The sequence below is a fragment of the Sturnira hondurensis genome, unplaced genomic scaffold (assembly GCF_014824575.4).
Source record: "Sturnira hondurensis isolate 20B ecotype Veracruz unplaced genomic scaffold, ASM1482457v3 Scaffold0024400, whole genome shotgun sequence".
NCBI lineage: Eukaryota > Metazoa > Chordata > Mammalia > Chiroptera > Phyllostomidae > Sturnira > Sturnira hondurensis.
Genome location: NW_028097031.1, coordinates 6,519,259 through 6,536,872, shown reverse-complemented (window position 1 = coordinate 6,536,872; position 17,614 = coordinate 6,519,259). Strand labels below are relative to the sequence as shown.

The following is a 17,614-nucleotide window of genomic DNA, read 5'->3' as shown; positions in this document are numbered from 1 at the left end:
TGCTGATTTTTAAAAATAAATTCGAAGAACTAATATAATCAGGGTCTTACATTTTTAAAAAGATTTTATTTATTTTTAGAGAGAGGGGAAGGAAAGGAGAAAGAGAGGGAGAGAAACATCAATGCGTGGTTGCCTCTTGTGCATCCCCTCCTGGGGACCTGGCCTGCAACTCAGGCATGTGCCCTGACTGGGAATCGAACCAGCAACCCTTTGGTTCACAGGCTGGCACTAAATCCACTGAGCCGCACTAGTTGAGGGCCATGGTCTTCCATTTTTAAGATAAAAATGCCAGGGCACAGGGCAGCTCGGATCTCACCAGGCACCCCTCACTGGGAACGCAGACCCAAGTGCAGGCCCGGGACCCTCAGGCCTGGGCCCCTGGCCAGGTACCCAGACTGCGCGGCGCATGCTGGAGAAGCGGCTCTTCCCGGGGGCTCCAGGCGTTTGTCGTGACCGGGGAGCTGACAGGAAGCGTGTTTTTGAAGCTCCATTTCTACTGGCCATGCTCTTCCTGGAGAGCAACAGACTCAGGCAGGAAAGACACAGGAATCAAATGCTGGAAAGCGAAATGCATGATGACAGTTTCAAGGAAAAGATGTGAAAAGTGTGAAAAAGAGAAGCTCAGCAGTGTTCTCACCAGCAATTTCCGAACCCTTCGGGTTGTTAAACGGAAAGCAGTGAGGATTTGCTCTCGACTGGCAAAGAGAATAAAAGCAAATCACGTCAAACAGAAGCAGCAGAGCTCTCAGTGAGATGCGACCCTGCCCCCCTGCTGACGGGAGAGGAGGCTGCAGGGGTGGTGGGGCCAGTGCAGGGCCCCCCTGGACCCAGGGGCGAGGGCTCCCATGGGACACAAGTGTGCGGTGACACGTAGTCGAGGCTCCGTCTCAGAGGGGCACCGTAGTTCATCAGAAAATGTGAGTGCGGGCTTTCTGATTCTGGCACCTCAGTCAACAATACGGTCCTTCAGCAACAGGGAGATGAGGCCAACACCCACAACCGGGAAGACAAAGGCAGACATCCGGAACAGTGCCTTGCTCTCGCCTCTTCTTTTGTGTGACGTGTGTAAAAATGACAAGTTCGTAGCGAATCACCACGTGGAGCACACCCCGCACACAGATAACCCTTGTCTCTCAAGTGCTGACACGGTCTTACAAAGAGATTCCGAAGGTCCTGGAACAGGGACCCGGGTCGACCTGCATGTCCTCAGGCCAGGTTTGTAACACTCCCCTGCTGCCTGCGTTGGTCTCCTAGGCCAAGGCCTGGCCTCTTCCTGGAAAGACGGTAGGTGGAGCCCTGTGCTAATGGACAAAGCTCTTACCCCAGCACACAGCTAGGAGCCAGACAGCCAGAGTGAGGCTAGGGAGGTGGGAGACCCTGGAGGGGCCACAGCTGTGTGAGGATGGGGTTGGGACCAGCTGTGAATGACAGGCGTCCTGGGTTTGGGGACAGACGCTCGCTGGAGGCACATCAACCCTCCTGTGGCCCAGGGACACTCACCCTGTCACCGTGACGTGCACACTCACTCCTTGAACCAAGCTCAGGGACGCTCACTTCTGCCAGGAAGCACGTCACACTCGCCCCCCGGGTCTTGGGCTCCTGGGACAGACCATACAGGTAAGCACAGCGATTCCCCTCCCCTCACTGCCTAGACAACACATGAAAACCTGCTCGGCCCGTTCAGAGGAAAGCGCGAACACGAAGCGAGTGTGGGCAGTCGTTCCGGCGTAGCCTTCGGCCTCATCCCGTCCTCTGCAAACCAAGGGCCCTGCTCGCTGGGGCTGCCGTGGGCTCACAGGGTTCAGGGGGTCACACTCCACTTTCTCCCTCGCAAGTGTCTTTCTCCAGAGACGCACTAGGAGTCCCAGATCAGGCTGTCCTTCCTCCAAACCCAGCTCGGTTCATACTTCTAACCCTATGATCTAAACAGCCACGATTTCTTCCACTGAAGTGCCTCAAATGCGGTCTCCAGGTCATATCACAAGACAGAGGCCCTGCACAGGGAAGCTCCTAACTGGGACTCAAAGGAGCGCCTGTTGGGGACAAGAGTGGGTCCCCCTCAGGTGGCGTTTCTGTGCATTCTGTCTTTCTGTCAGCGCACAGTGCTTTGTGAAATTGCCTGCTTCAGGACATGGGGCTGATGTCCTCTCTAGGGACTGTCTTGCTTCTTTGTTGGTCAGAGAGACATTGAAAGAAAGTGGCTGTCACCAAATGACATGCACGTGAAAAGATGATTTATTTCTGAATCACTGCAGAAGCTCCTTTGGGATTTACTGCTACACTCAACAAGATTAATGGAATCGGAAGCAATATGCTGGTCGCCACGGTTACTCAGCAAGTGGCGATTAATGCAGACCCTACTGGTCTGCGTTATTACAGGTCATAGCTATTAAAAATCTGTTGTGCAAAGAACCACCTCCCCCTCTCTCTATACTTATATATTTTCTATATTTTTATTTCTCTAAGAATATACATATGTTTATATATACAGAGAGGAAAGGGTTTCGCTGTTTTATTGTTTTTGTTTTATATTATGAGGCAGCAGGAGAGGAGAAAAGTTTTTCATGTTTTACACATAAATGACTGAACTACACACAGAAAAAAAGAATTCAAGTTCCTATTCCTTCTTCCTTGTTCTGGGTACACACATGATTTCCAAGGAGTTCAGCCTGTTCTCAGAGGGAACATTCTAAAAACCAGTGCACAGCACATACCTCAGTGACCCGAAAAGCCACGGCCTCAGAGGGTCCCATCCGGACTGCAGGTGGGGGAGCGGAGCCCGGGGGGGCTCTGTGTCTGACCCCCTGCCTGGGAAGACGTGTGTCGGGAGGCGCATGTCGGGAGGAATGCCAGGGCTCCGCAAGCACTTTGTGAAGGGGCGGCCGCTGAGCCTGCAGGGACCGCGCGCTGGTGGTGGGGCAGAAACTGGAACCGCAGGGGCACAGCAGGGAGATGGAAACCATGTGGCGGGGCGGTCACAGTGATTGGCACCAATGAGGGACAGGTGGATGCTGGGGATCTCAGGTGTGATCCGCTGGGAGGGGCCTGGCCCCACCTGCTGGACCTGCCAACGGAGCACACGCACCTGCGTGTCCCCGAGAGGAGCCGTCAGGTGGCCTGGTGTGAGGTGCATAATGTAAGAGCTGGAGTGGGGGGGCGGGGGACCCTGTGCCTGCCAAACGTCACTGTTAGATCCGGCACCGGGGCCTGGCCCGGGTCCTCCAGGGATGGGGTGCTGTGAAGCACGGGTTTGGATCACGTGGGAACATGAGAATGTTGGAAGAAAGCGCTGAACGTACGGAGGCTGCTGACTGCACTGGTGCTGGGTGAGAAGACACCTGGCTTAGAGGTGCTTGGGCTGTGTGGGGGACGGGCCGTGACCCCTGTGACTCGCCCTCAGTTCCCAAAGAAAAACCAGCGTGTGGGTAATAACACGTGTCTAATACACACGGAGAGGGAGAGCTGGAGCCACAGAGAGAGAGCGCCGGCGTCACAAGGCTGGTGTGCAAAGCGTTGGCGGTGTCGCAAGGTGAAGGGTAACTGGTGGGTGCTCCGGGCAATACTTTTACATTTACAGTTTGTCTAGAAGACTGAAATTGTTTCCAAATAAAAAATGGGAGTAGAAATACGTCAGTTTGTTAATCATAGTAAGTTGTTTCATTAAACACTTGTATAGTTTTAATACACCCTCTGCTTAAGAATGCCACCTTCTTGTCCTGACCGCCTGTGGCTCAGTGGGTCTGGTCTTGTCGGTTTGATTCCGGGTCAGGGTGCAGGCCTGGCTGTGGGTTTGGCCCCTGGCAAGGCTGTACGAGAGGAGACTGATCCACGTTTCTGTTTCACCCGTACGTTTCTCTCCCTCTCCTTCTCCCCCACCCACCTCTCTCCTGTCCCACCTGCCTGGCAGGAGTGCGCGGTGGTAGCCGGAGCGCAGCTGGGTGCACACCCCAAGACTGGGCTGGACTGGATCGACGGTGCTGAACTCTGACACTGGTTTTTCTTCTGGGCTGCCAAGGACAGAGCCGGGCATTTCACACGGTGGGAGGGAGGCAGGCCTGTGATTTTGCTGCTACAACAAGTGGTTCCCTGGAATTCTGTCCTTGTGACCCCGTGAAACAGCCCCTTTTCCACTGGCCACATCGCTGATGCCCAGCGATGCCCAGCTGATGCCCAGCGTGGGGCACCACACAGTGGGGCCGGTGAGGACAGGAAAGCCAGCACCGCAAACAGAGCCCTCGGCAGGCCCCACCTTTAGCCCCTTCTGGTTTTCGAGGTGCTGCCCAGGTGGCACGTGGAGCAGGGGGACCCCCAGCAGCCCCAACCTGGACATCACCAGGAGAAGCAGAATCCTCCCTCCACCCCCCACCCCCACGAGCCCCCCCCCCACCCGCCCCCGTCCTGACGTCCTGACCACCAGCATGCTCTTCTGCAGGAGCCCTCGGACACAGATGTGCAATCACTAGGAGCAACTCCCAGCCGGGAAATGGCCACCGGAGGAGCGCCCTCGCCCAGTGCACAGCGTGCAGAGTGAGCCCTGACGCAGGCTCGCCCCCGCTGGAGGAGCACAGATGGATCCAGGGGAATGCTCATTGAAGCAGCTGGTTGAGCTCTACTGCGGCAGATTCGGGAGGCCACGGCAAAGCCAAAGCAGGACTTGACTGGCAAAGCCAAAGCAGGACTTGACTGCTCTGCGCCTGGAGCCGGCTGGACACCAGCACCAACGGGCAGTCCCTGAGATACAGAGCCACCCGAGCCCCCAGCTGCCGCCTTTCTGGGTGCAGCCCCCCACTCCCACCCCTCCCAGCCTGGTAGCTGCCATGTTCTCTCGGTTGTTGTGGGTGATCAGCGAGTGACTTCCAGCCAGTGGATCCAGTGTCAGCGGTCAGCTGCCGCTGCTGAGTCAAAGTCAGTGTATTTAAACCGATCTCATTTTTTCTCTCACATCCCCGTTCTTTTTTGTTTCCTTGCCTGTGCGGCTTACCAGCTAACTCAGGCTGATGGCAGAGGTTCTACTGATTTGTGCAGGAGCCAGAAAAACAGGCTTGGGAGGCACTCAGGAGATTAGGGTGAGCTCTCCGGGCGGCGCAGGTGACCCACCATGAAGGTGCCCATGGGGGCTGCAAACACTGAATCCCTGAGGCTTAGGATTCTGCTCCTGGCCTTGAGAGGGACACGGGGACACCATGCTGAGCATGACAGACCATCGATTTCTGGTTCCTCTTTGTCGCTGTGGCTCTTTGTGCATGCCTCCTGGGCCAGGGCCACCTCATCTGGGTGGGGAGTATGTGGTGGGAAGACAGAGGTCCCCTCCCAGGGTCTTCCTCACCAACGTGCCTCAGGGCTCCACGCACCCACACCCAGCCTGGCCCTGGCTGACCACTCTGTTTGGGCAGGGACTGACCTAACACCAGTGAGCTGGGAAAGGGGGAACCACAAATCGTATTAAGACAAAGAACTTGCCCCGCAAGAGCGAGCTCGCTCTGATGGGCAGTTCACCACGGAGCAGAGATGGGGCTAAATGTGGGCTGTAGCACGCGAGGCTGTTGTGACAGAGAGCTTCCCAAACATCTTTCAGACTGCACCTGTCTACCGGCCCTGCCACGCCTTCCTCCCCCAGGCCTGCGCTGGCATCGCCCTTCTCAGTGAAGACAACAGACCTGCCAGAGTGGGCCCTGGGAAGGCCCAGCAGGATGTGGAAGGGAGGCCCCGCTCCGCCCAGCCCAGCCCCATGCACGGCTGCCCTCTACCCCACGGTGGCATCTCATCCCAATGCCAACACTGCGCATCACGGCTTTTCTGCCTCCACTTTGTTCTGTGTCTTTGATTCTCGCCTGCGTGCCTGTCCTGATGTGGCGGGGGTGGGGGGAAGGTGGCCCCTTCCCCCACCACCCTGCTCCTGTTCTGGGACAGACCAGACCCCAAACTAACGCCAGGGCCTCAGCTCTCCCCTGGCTGAACTTCTAGGGGCTCAGGGGTTGCTTCTTCCCGTAAAAGACCAGTGGGGTGAGGGGAGGCTGTGTGATGGGGCACAGACTCCAGATCTGAACAATTTCAGGGAACCTGGAGGCTCTGGAAAACCAAATTCTGGATCGTTGAGGGCTTACTCCACTCATAACTCACGGAACTGACTGGGCATGTCTTTAAAACTACTTTTGAAAAGCGACTCTTTCTGTAGACCTAGGACCTGGGAATCAGTCAGGGACAGGCATGGGAGACCTCTGCCCTTTTACAAAGATTCTCATTTCCTGTGGGTCAGAGAAATTGATTCTGTGGTTCAGTCACAAGACGCCTCCACACAGAGATCAGACTCATGGTCCCCGCCGCTCCCTTCACACGTTTCAAAATAACTGCAGACTTGAGACAAGACGCCTCCTGAGCAGACAATCATTTTGGCTTAGCAGCGAACACCAGCTTAGAGTAAGTAACTAACTGATTCAGTGAATATGTACCCATCTGGAGGAAGTTTGAATGAGCTCAAAACAACCTATTAGCCATTTTTCCAGCAGGAACTTGTTTTAAATGATCCATTTTCAGTTTTTAAGGCCCAGGTTAAAGCTGGGCTGAGAATTTTCTCGGCTGAGAATCCGGAATGAGGGTCTTCCACCTCAGGTGGCTGTTCAGCCTGACTTTTCATGGTAGTTACATTAGCCACTATTTTCAGGTTGGGAGTGTCCTTCCATAATTTAATCTTTTGGCAAGCTGCTACACGATTACATTATTCAACAACAGACTGTGCTTTAAACCAATTGATGTATCTACATCTTAGGTGGAAGCGGAAAGGCACTAAAATGGAGGGAGCGGTGGAAAGAGGTGTCAGGGCTCGGCTCGTTCCCCAGCGCTGCAGCCTCTCTTACAGCCCCTCACTCGGCCGTTGCCCAGGGGACGGCAATGGGGAGTGGGCACTGGCGGGAATTTCCGGGAAGAGAAACCTCGACAAGGGAGAGTGGAGGCGGAGCACACGCAGGGCTGCAGCAGAGTCCATGTCCTCCCTCCACCCGACGCTTTTCTGCAGTGGGTCCCATGGGTTTCCTGCACTTTGCTGCTTGGCCTGTTCTGTCCGGGGTGACGCCAGGCCTTCTCAGGCTCCCCAATCGGGACAGAGCCCTGTGGGAGTTGGCAGGGCAGGCCATCAGGGGCAGGCCCTGGGGTCTGCTCCCCGCTCTGTGCCTCTGGGCAGGGCCCTGCTCCAGCGGGTGGTGGTGCTGCTTAGCTGCAGACTTGTTGCTGTGTATTTACAGAGCGCAGGACATTGAAAGGAACTAAGCAGGTTCGAGAGGTGATTTCTGCAGGAGTTACCTCGAATTTTGCTTGTGTGCTGCAGCCTGGGCTGGAGAAAAGCGGGTTGTCTGAGTCTCTGTTACCAGTTAGTGAGAAGCCCCAGTGCCCCACAGATGTAACCCGCCCCAAGGCAGTCAAAGTGCCACAGTGAGTCTGAGAGCCTGCCCTCGCACCTGCCCTGCAGCCGCCGAGCTGAATGCTGCCTTCCGGTTTCACGCGCAGCTGGAAACAACGTTTGACGGGCTCCAGGTTAAGGAAAAGCAGCAATTGCATCTCTCACCCACATTTACACCATTAACTTGCAGCTTTACTTAAAAATACTACAACATCAGGTTCCATTCAGCATCTGAACAAGTAAATGTTCCACAAACCCTCGGTCGAGCCAGTCAAACATGTCCCCCAGTCACTGAGGGCAGCCAGAGCCTCTTGTCGCCTCCCAGGCCAGGCCGAGGGCCTCCCTCACCTCTGGTCCCGCCCCTGGCCCTCAGGCCCGACTTACAGCTGCCATTACTCTTCATCGGCCTGGCTGTGACTCACGCTGGGGAGCATCACTCTGGGGAGCACTTCGGTCTCTCTGCAAATGTCTCCCAGGTGCCCCCTGTGGCCCCACAGGCAGCCGGGGCCCCACGAGGGGGGAGCACATGCACCCTTCCCCGCTGCCGCCGGCTCCTGCCCCAGCCGCCCGCCTCTCTGCAGACCCGGACAAGAGGCAGAGCCAGGGTCCAGGCCTGTGCACGATGACACGACCCACGCGTTTGTTCCCCTAAACACGGCACCTTTTCCAAATCTAGCCTCGCTTTAAATCTTGTTTCAAAAAGAAGACATGAGTTACAATAAGCTACATAAAATAAAAAGTGTATGTTTCGCAATCTGATGATGGAGACTCTGCTGACAGGGGAAATAATTTACATATATAGAAAGAACTCAGTGAAATCTAATATTCAGTTAATTGCTTTCGAGAGGAAGAGATCTAATTTCTTCTTTTTTCCAAAGCCTTTTTCACTTAAGAGGTTCGATGTTTTCCAGTCAACCTTCCTCAGAGTCTCCGCACGCGTCACACACAGCTGCGGAAGGCACCCCTTCAGCAGCGACGCCCCTGTGTGGCCCCCAGTGTGGCCGCCGACCGAGGAGACAGTCGGCCCGGACGCAGCTCCTGCCTCTCAAGGCCATGGTTACCCAGAAGCAGAGGCTGCTTGCCCTGCAGCACCCACCACAGGGAAGAGAGGCAACTAAATGTCTGTTCCTTTTTCCAAGTAAATGTCTCAATTCCTTCCTGTTTATTTTATTGTTTCTAAACTTCTGGCCTTTGGAAACTGGTCCCCTGCCAGACGAACGGGGCACTGAGTCAAGGGGAGTGAAAGGCAAGGCTGATGTCAAGGAGCTGGTTCGGTCACGTCCAGAACCTCCAGAGACATCCTGGGTGTGAAGATTCGAGTCAAAGAAAGGAGCCTGGGATGAGGAAGGAGAACGGAGCCCCTGGGAACGGAGCCAGCCTCCAGGTGCTCTAGACCACACCACCATGCGAAACGAAATGATGGACGAACAAGTAATACTTAACAAGCAGATGAATAAAGGATGAAGTGATTTACTTGTTATCATGTACAATCATAAATTCCAGGTAGAGTAAAGAATTTGATTTAAAAAGCCCTAAGGCTTAAAAAATATGATTGAGGTCATGGCGATTGAAGCAAAAAATAAATTGTTACCCATAAAATTATAACCCAAAACCGTTTGGCAAAAGGCTGAAAATGAAGCAATCGATGGTGGAGATGAAGGGCAACTGAACGAGAGCAGCCAGCACACTCTAGTGAGAGCACCCCCCTGTCCCGTCGCTGTGCACAGAGTTAAGAGGTGTCCCTGTGACTCCTCCCTGGCTGGAGCCCAAACCTCCAGATCTCGCCGCACCTGCTGCGAGGTCGCCTCCACGGGCAGACAGCCGCCTGCCGCTGCCCCTTCTCGAGTGCGCCCCTGCGGTCCTCCTCTCCGTCGGCTGCTTTCCCAGTCCACCAGCTCGCTATCTTCTTCCCAGGACCCAGCAGGCCGTGTGCTCCACGTAGTGGGCACTGGACAAATGCTTGTTCAGTGAGAAGAAAACCCACACAAACCCACCCTCCGCTCTGCAGTTCTGCAAGGACCACAGTTCCTCAACACTGCAGTCTCCTGAGGAAACCCCCGTGGCCTGGCAGGGGCCAGGTCCCTGTGTGGGCGAGCAGTGCTGAGAAGGAACCACGCATGGCCTCCTGGGGCCCTGGGAAGTGGGACCATCCCTCCCTGCAGTGACTGCCCGTCACCGTCTCCGTGCTGGACAGACGGCCGGGGTCTCACGGACAGTGAGCCGCCTCTGCCTCAGAACCACGTCCCACCCTTTCACAGTCTGTCCAAATGGATCTCGACACACAGTGATGTACATCTGTGCAAATGTCTGTGCACAGTTAGGTTCTGAAAGGTGCCTGAGCACGTGATTTCTGGATCTTCGAAAACACACGGCTGTGGCTCCAAGCCAGCCAGCACGGCGCGAGGTCCGACTCCTCCCGAGTCGAAACGGTGAGTGGCTTCGCTTAGCTCTCGTAATTCCGTTGCAGCCCCCTTGACAGCCGTGGTCCCCAGTCTTGCTGGATCTATGGTGGCCCAGACTGGGCTGGACCACAGCACTCAACACATCATCACAGGGCCGCCTGCCTGGGGAGAGGAAGGCCGTGCCAGGGCCCGGGGAAAACAAGGGGCAGACGGAGCCGATTTTGATGCTTGAAAGGGTTGGTTACTCTCGGACTACGACTCAGCGGTTTCCCAGCATTCCCTCTGAATGGACAGACCCCTCCCCCCTCAAATCACATCCCCCGAAGGGCTTCCTGGCCACGCCGCCAGCCGGGGAGGGTGGCGGCAGTCACGGTGGGCAGTCACCATCGCGGTCACGTGTAGCCACAGCGACCGCTCTCTTTGTCATTGTTCAAACATGACAAGTGTATTTTCTGAACGCCCGAAACATTAAAGGATTGATTTCATAAGGATGGTTGGGCCCAGGCAATAGCAAATCATTTAGAGCCATCTAAGTCCTCAGACATCTGTTTATGGTCTTGATTATAATATTTTCTGATCAAAAAATCCTGATTCCTGAATATTTAAAAAGCTAATGACTTGGTGCTGAAAACAGTCAGGTTTGTAGAGCTCCACTCTATGTTGTCCCAGCGAGTTTTACAGCTTCATGGGTGAGTAGAAAGGGCATCGAACAACAAGGTGAAACACACACACAAAACGGCCAGAAAGAGTGTTGATGGGGCCACGGAATGTGCACCGACCAGCTCACGTTACGCCGCTGTTTTCTGAGTGACAGCTTGTCCCACCTCAGGCCTGGGAGGTCACGTGCTTTTGCCAGAAATAATAAATATTTTGAGTAAATAAAAGATGCTTTTGGTCTCCAGCTTTGACCTCCAGAAAAATGGGAGAGGCAGATGGCAGGAAGCAGGGAAGGAATAGTTTAATGGAAAAATGTTTGGATGTATTTTATTTTATAGGACACTCAGGCTGCCTACAGACCTCGGAAGAATGCAGCTACCCGATAAAATACAGGATGCCAAGTTCGGTTGGAATTTCAGAAAACGTCAAATCATTTCTTAGTTTAAGTATGTCCCAGAGGTGTCCTGGGAATACTTGTACTAAAAATGCCTTCATTATTTATCTGAAATTCAAATTTAACCGCCCAGTTTATACTATTATTGCAGCATCTGGCAACCCAATCCAAAGTGCCCGTTGGGTCCTCCAACTGTTATATGTCTGTTGTTGCCTGGGAGCCTCACGAAAGACGGACGTGGTTGGGAACAGTGAGAGGAAAACATGGCGGCTGTGCGTCAGGTGCTGCAGCGTGAGAGCTGTGTCCACTCCAGCGCATCCCACCCTCAAGGGGTGCGGGGGCCGAACGCCCATCGGAACGAGAAAGAACACGCAGCCCACAGCTCCAGCTCCGGTTTTCATGGCCCTCTTGCTAGTTTGGCTTTCTTCTCCTCAACAAATTAACTGTCAAGCTCCAGGAAACAAATGGGCACTTTTCTTACCCAGAAACAGGAATCTACCACAATCATGAAAATAATAAATGCCTTTGTGGCTGCAGAGTTACAGTTCTAGAAACTTCTCAGGCTCTGTCAGTGAGTTGCAAGTATTTGACTTGCAAGCCAGCTTTGTGAAACACCTTCCTGCTTCAGGAGGCAACACGTGAGAGTCTTGATTTTGGGCAAGGGCTGGGAATCCCGTCCGCAGCTGCCCCTATGGCCCCGAGTGCCCCGACACACCCCAAGGACGGCTGCCTGCGTGCACGAGTGTGCGGCGCCTCTCCACCCCTCAGAAAGTTGGCTGCTTCCTGATTCCCAGATGAAACACAACGTCGCGAGTGTCCTCTCTCTGCAGCACGGTGTCCTCGTTTCCCGGACTTCCCACCTGCCGCAGTGCTCAGGTGAGGACAGGGCCGTCGGCCCCAGCGATGCCACAGACTGGTGCTGGCTCCCCACAGGAGGATGGTGACGCCAGAATGAGAGGTGGTTCTTGTTCCTTTGTTCACGTGCTTGTTTTTTTCTCTAGCTTCAACAAGGAAAAGGACTCCCCTATGTATATTCATCATGAATCCTCTGGAAATTGGAGGTCAGTTTGGGATCTAAAACTCTCCTTTAAAGTGCAAATATTCTCATCTACCCTGGCAAACCAATGATCCACTTAAACATTCTGTGAATTGTCTTAACCTGATGAGCCCCTGGGAAGTATCAAAGCAATCAGCTAATAAGAGTTGTTCACTGGGAGAAAACCCTGTTGAAGGGAGAGTTACGTAGGCAAAGATTGAGCATGACCGTTTGTTTTCCCATTCATTAATTCATCTATTGAATATTAATTGAGTACCTATTGAGTATAAGGTTGTTTTGGAGCTCCCTGGGTAACACAGGGGTCAATCTAACTTATGTCCAATTACCAGAAACTACAGCCTCGTAGAGGAAGTGGACGAGTGAACAGTGCTAAGCGAAGGCAGGATGAAGCGAGTGCCCAGGTGCGCAGCCCCTGCGCAGCACCTGACCCAGAGCAGAGCGGAGGCGGAAGGCGAAGATGGGCACCCGCTGAAGGCCGGCCTGGTGGCGGGCCCTGGGGAGGACGGCCCCGCAGTGTCACAGAGTGCGAGGGATCTGAGGGGAGCTGCAGGGAGAGGGCCAGGGGTCTGCAATGAGGACAGGCCCCTTCGTTTTGATGGGACAGCAGAGGCAGCAAGCAGCGCTGCACCACTGGGTCAGGGTCACGGTCTGGGCTGATGGGGAGTGCACCCCACACCCTTCTAGGACAGCGGGCCTGGAGGGCCGGGCCTAGGGGTCCAGGTGGGGCTCAGGGCCGGGCTGGCACACAAGCCCTGCACACGGAAGGGACCAGAGGAGGGCGAGGGCTGAGAGACTAACCATGGAGGCCATCCAGGGGACACAGACGGACTCTGCAACACTGGCCTGGTGCCCAGGGATGCGTGTCTCTTTCCTCAGAGAGACGTGGGAGACTGGGATAGAGGCTGTGGCCCCTGGGGCCCTGTTGCAGTGACAGCCATGCAACCCTTGACCCAGGACACAAAAACCAGTCAAACAAAAACAACCCTCATTGGTTGAACCGGATCTCATCTGAAAGTATCACTACTTGGCCCTCCCCCTATTCTGCCAGTTAGAAGTGGCCTCAGAGAGCACACGGGAGCCACGAGGCGCACGCGCACCCGCTGTCTCACTCCGAAAGAGCTCCGGGGTTGCCCCTGCTGCTCCGGAGAGCCCTGCCGGAGAGCCCTGGACTGTGAGACAGACGCCGGCTTGAGGACACATTCGCTGACCCTTCTTCAGCCTGTTAACAAGACAGGCAGGGGGCCGGGAACCACGGCAGACGTAGCGTGGGTGCTAAACCCCGCCCCCGCGTCTCACCCCTTCAGGGGGAGCCTCCTGCTCCATCCCAGAGGTTCAGGCTTGTTTCTTGCCCTGGAGGAGGTCTGCAGAATCTAAAAATACAAAAGGTCAAGCAGCCTTATAAAATATATTTGTACTATTCTAATAGTAATAATATTATTATCATTAATACACAGAATGCAATTCCAGGGACACACGACTTAAGGCAGCCCAGGTTAAAGCTCCCCTCTCTCGGCGCAGGCTCCCATCAGGACCACCTGGGGAGATGGCTTTAAACCCCGACACAGGGGTCCCAGGGGCAGAGAAGGGGCCAAGCCGCACTGAGGACAACTGGTCTTTGAGAGGCTCCGGGTGTGTCTGGCGACCGACCCGGGAGCTGACTGCTGTTGACGGACGTCCAAGGGCAAGGCAGGGCCCTCGGTGCTTATGAGATGCCAGACAGGTTGGAGTTTATCCTCTGTTCCTCCCAGACACCTGGTCAGGTGGGGATTTTTCCCTGTTGCAATCACAGTTGGGTGAGGCTGAGAAGACACTGTGGAATTCCCAAGGCTGCCATCTGGTTGCTGGATGCGTCTCCCTTTGAGGCTGAGACTTCAGTCGGGTGGGTAAAGGCTGAGGTCCTGCCGACCTTGACCTCCAGGAGGCTGGCTGCCTCCTGTGCTTCTCAGGGCTTAAGCCAAAGACCCGGCCCTCTTCTTTCTGCCTCTCCCATGCCCTCCTGAGATCACTCCTCCACTGATTTTCAATTCAGGGAACTGTTTTTAAAAGGCAACATTTCCTTTGTGCTTAAGGAAATTTTTCCTATGATAAGCTGCTCTATCCGGCTACATAAATTAAATCAATTTTAGTACTTTTCAGAACATATCATTGGGTCATAAGATGCAAAATTCTGTGCTCTGGCAATTTAGAAAAGACTCAGCTCCAGAAGATAAGCTGTGAGGACAAAGATTTACATGAATTACCATATTAATGTACATTTTTAAAGTTGCCAGTTTATGAAGAATGAAAGATAAGAAAACAATTTCAATTCTAGCAGAGCATCCACTTTTTTCACGTTGCTTAAACATTTGATATGCAAGCAGGAAGGGCTGGCTGTGGGGGGCACAGCTCCACCTAACTCCTCCAGAGCCAGGAACCAGGGCCGCCCAACACGACCGCCCGGGGCCCCGGGGCCATGGATCCATGGAACTCAGGCTGAGGAGCATATTTGTGGCTCCATCTTTGCTCATAAAAAGAAGAGTGTGTTGACATTTTCACCCCTGCCTTGTGATGAGGCTGTAGCCACGTGACCCTGTCACACTGCCCTGGGCACCAGGCCTTGCCACTTCAGCAGCAATGGAACGGATTTGAATGGGAAAATGTGGGAAGCCAGCAGGGCAGAGCGGGGAGGAGTGCCGAGGGGAGGGGAGGAGTGCCGAGGGGAAGTCAGAGTGGCGGGCGGGTGTGCTGCGTGGGTGTCGCTGTGGTGGGTGAGCCGCCCCCCGTCACCCTTTCAGGGTTTCGTAAAAGCGTTGCTTTCGTGAACGTCTTCTACAAAGTGGTTTTCCACAAGGAATAAAACACAATATTCAGAGTTCTATTTTTATATTCAACCCGTCATTTTTTAGCATCTGGCTTCCTGTGTGTTTTGTGATGTGCATTACAGACCGGCATAGCGGTGTGTGCTTGCTGTTTACGAGTAAACACACGACTGCTGTGCATTAGAGAGTGTGGTCCATCTTCGCCCCCACTTCTGGGGCGCTGACCTCTAAACCCTCCCCACTCCCACGTGACAGGTACCTCTTCCTCGTGGTGGGTCTGCAGAGCACCCCTGACGGTTCATGCTGAGAGATGACTCCCCCGACAGCTTATGCTAACTAGACGGCTCAGAATGGAAGGAGGCGTGGCCACGCCAAGGCGAGGAGACCAGCTGGGATGAGAGGGTAGGCACTCTGAGTCAGGCGGCCCTCTCAGGGGGGCTTGACCACGCGGGCGACGGTGCCTGTGCAGTGAGCGAAGCCGCAGTGACGTTCTGCACATCAGAACCTGGGGGGCCTCCCTGGTGGGCAGTGCTGGGGTGTTGTCGTCACAGGCCAGAGTGTCCCCGACAACCGCAGAAGCTTCCTGCTCGGGCCCGCCCACACCCCGCCCCCCTCCCCAGTGCATCTCTCTCTGGCTGGTACTGATTTGTATCTTTTTGTTCTGATAAAACTACTTTGTGAATAGAGCGCTTTCTGTAGATCATTCTGGTGAATTATCCCATCTGAAAGTTGTCATGAGAAACCCTCGATTTATAGCCAGCTGGCCAGGGTGAAGATGGCCACGGGGACCCCAAAGTTAGGGACCCCCAGCTTAGAAGTTGTATCTGGAGTGAGGCTGGTCTGGTGAAAGACCATTTCCTTAACCTCAGTTGAGGGTAGACACCTTAACTGGGCAGACACCTACTGTGACGATCATTTGAACACTTTTAACTGTTGTGAGTATTGGTTCAAAAAGTCTGGAATCCGCCGAGGACACTGCTCAGACCCTGTGACCTCTCTTCCCTCACCCGCCACCCACCGGTTGTTGCCTTCCATATGCCTTGGGAAGGAAAATTATATTTTAAAAATCTGTTTTGTATTTCTAAATAAAATTAGGTCATAGGGTGTGACACACTGTAACCGGGGATATCAGACTAAGGGGACGGAGACAGGGCGTCTGGCCCGGCTGCCTTGGACACGGGCGGCACAGACAGGGAAGGCGCGTGACAGGACTTCGTGAGCTCTGTCCAAATGTAACTGAGTCACACATCAGGTGCCACGAGCCATCGTCTCTGGGGACAACACCCTCCCACGACTACTTCTCTGCTTTCTAATTTTCTCTTTTGAATAGTTTTATCTCATGTTTATTTGTTCATCTAGAAGTAGGGGGTGTGGTTTACAACTGGTAATTAGAATAATTATCTGGATGAACTGAACTGCAAAGACAGATGACAAAGTCCACCCCAGTGGGGCTTCAGAACCCTCAGCTGGAGGAGGAGGGACCCTGTGCCAGACTGAGAGGGTCGTAGGTCGCCAGTGTCAGCGCGGAGGCTGGACCCCGTCCGCCCAGCCCTAGGAGAGCTGGCCTTTCCTTCTGCAGTGTGGGGCTGATGGCACTGGGTGGGCAGACAGGGCTGAGGCAGGAAGGGTGGACACCACCACTGAGGGGAAGAAGCGGTGTGAGGAGGTCCTGTTGATGGTGGACTTGTGCTCCCCAGTGGGGTCGGGGAGGCCACAGGCGTGACTGCTCGTTTCCGAAGCCCAGACCCTGTTCTTTAAGTGGGAGCATCTCCACCCCACTGGTTTGCTTTCAAACCACCACCACCAACCCGCCCAGAAACCAGGCTGAACACCTAGGCCTGAAAACAAGCTCGTTTCACGGTCTCCTTCCCTGAGGGCAGGTACATCACTGTCCTTCAAGACAAGCCTGCCCAGAGACAGGCAACGCCTTTAGAAGTCAGAAGGTCTATTAAAGTAGATAGAAACCAAGGAAATCCTGTGAGAAAATGCTGGTATTTGCAATAATTGTCACAACACAAAAGTGCACAGAAGAACTTGGCTTTCAGAGAGCAAGTGAAGCAGAGCAGCTAGCAGACACAGCAGCGAATGCCTTTCATCCACGAGTCCCAGTCGGCTGTTTCATCCCCACGGAGCCTGGCCAAGGTTCCGGCAGCTTTGAGAAACGGGCTCCTAGCCCGTCCTTTGGCATCAGCCCTCGCTCGGGGGGTTGCAGTTCCCGCTCCTACAGCACAAAGACAGGACGGGGCCCCCAGCCCTCATTTGCTCCTCTGGACAGACCAACATGCTGGCTGCTAAGCGGGGCCTCGTTCTTTAAGCCATGGGCTGTGCTCCAGGTCACCGAAAAAAAAAACCCTCTGCACCTGGGTTGACGCGTGAAAAGGTAGTGTGGGGAGCTGGGTGTGTTTGGCTTTTACTCGAGTTTTCTGAAGGGAGCTGTGGCCTAGGAGCCAGGCATCTTGGAAACGCAGACTTGGGCTCAGGTGGGGCGGTCCGTGGGAGGAGGGTATGACACTCGTCAGAGCTGAGGGAAGAAGTGTCCTCGTAAAGCCCCAGCAACAAGGAGACTCCCCGATGCCCAGGGGGTGGTGGGGACAGGCAGGGTCACACGTCTGTGCTCTGACCCTGTCACTGTCCCCTCCATCTGTGACACAGCCAGAGTGGGCAGATAATTGGACTCCTGACCAAGATGAGGAAATCTTGAACACAGGCTCAGCAAACGCTGGCTGCGTCTCAGGTGTTAATGTCAGGTTCAAGTTCTTTCATATTTAACACACGCCCACCCTAAGATCATTATACACTTCTGAAGAAAAAAGGAGACATTTGAAAACAAGAATATTTGAAAAAAGTATTCAGAATACTTCTATTTCCTTGAAATTTGGAGCTACAAAATAGCTCCCCTCAACTTGACAACTC

General features: G+C 54.3%; 1 protein-coding gene across 3 annotated transcripts in view; it reads right to left on the bottom strand.

The window, feature by feature from the left end:
- Positions 1-17,614, bottom strand: part of RAB3C (RAB3C, member RAS oncogene family) — a 65,205-nt gene that overhangs the window by 10,828 nt on the left and 36,763 nt on the right. The window lies entirely within an intron of this gene.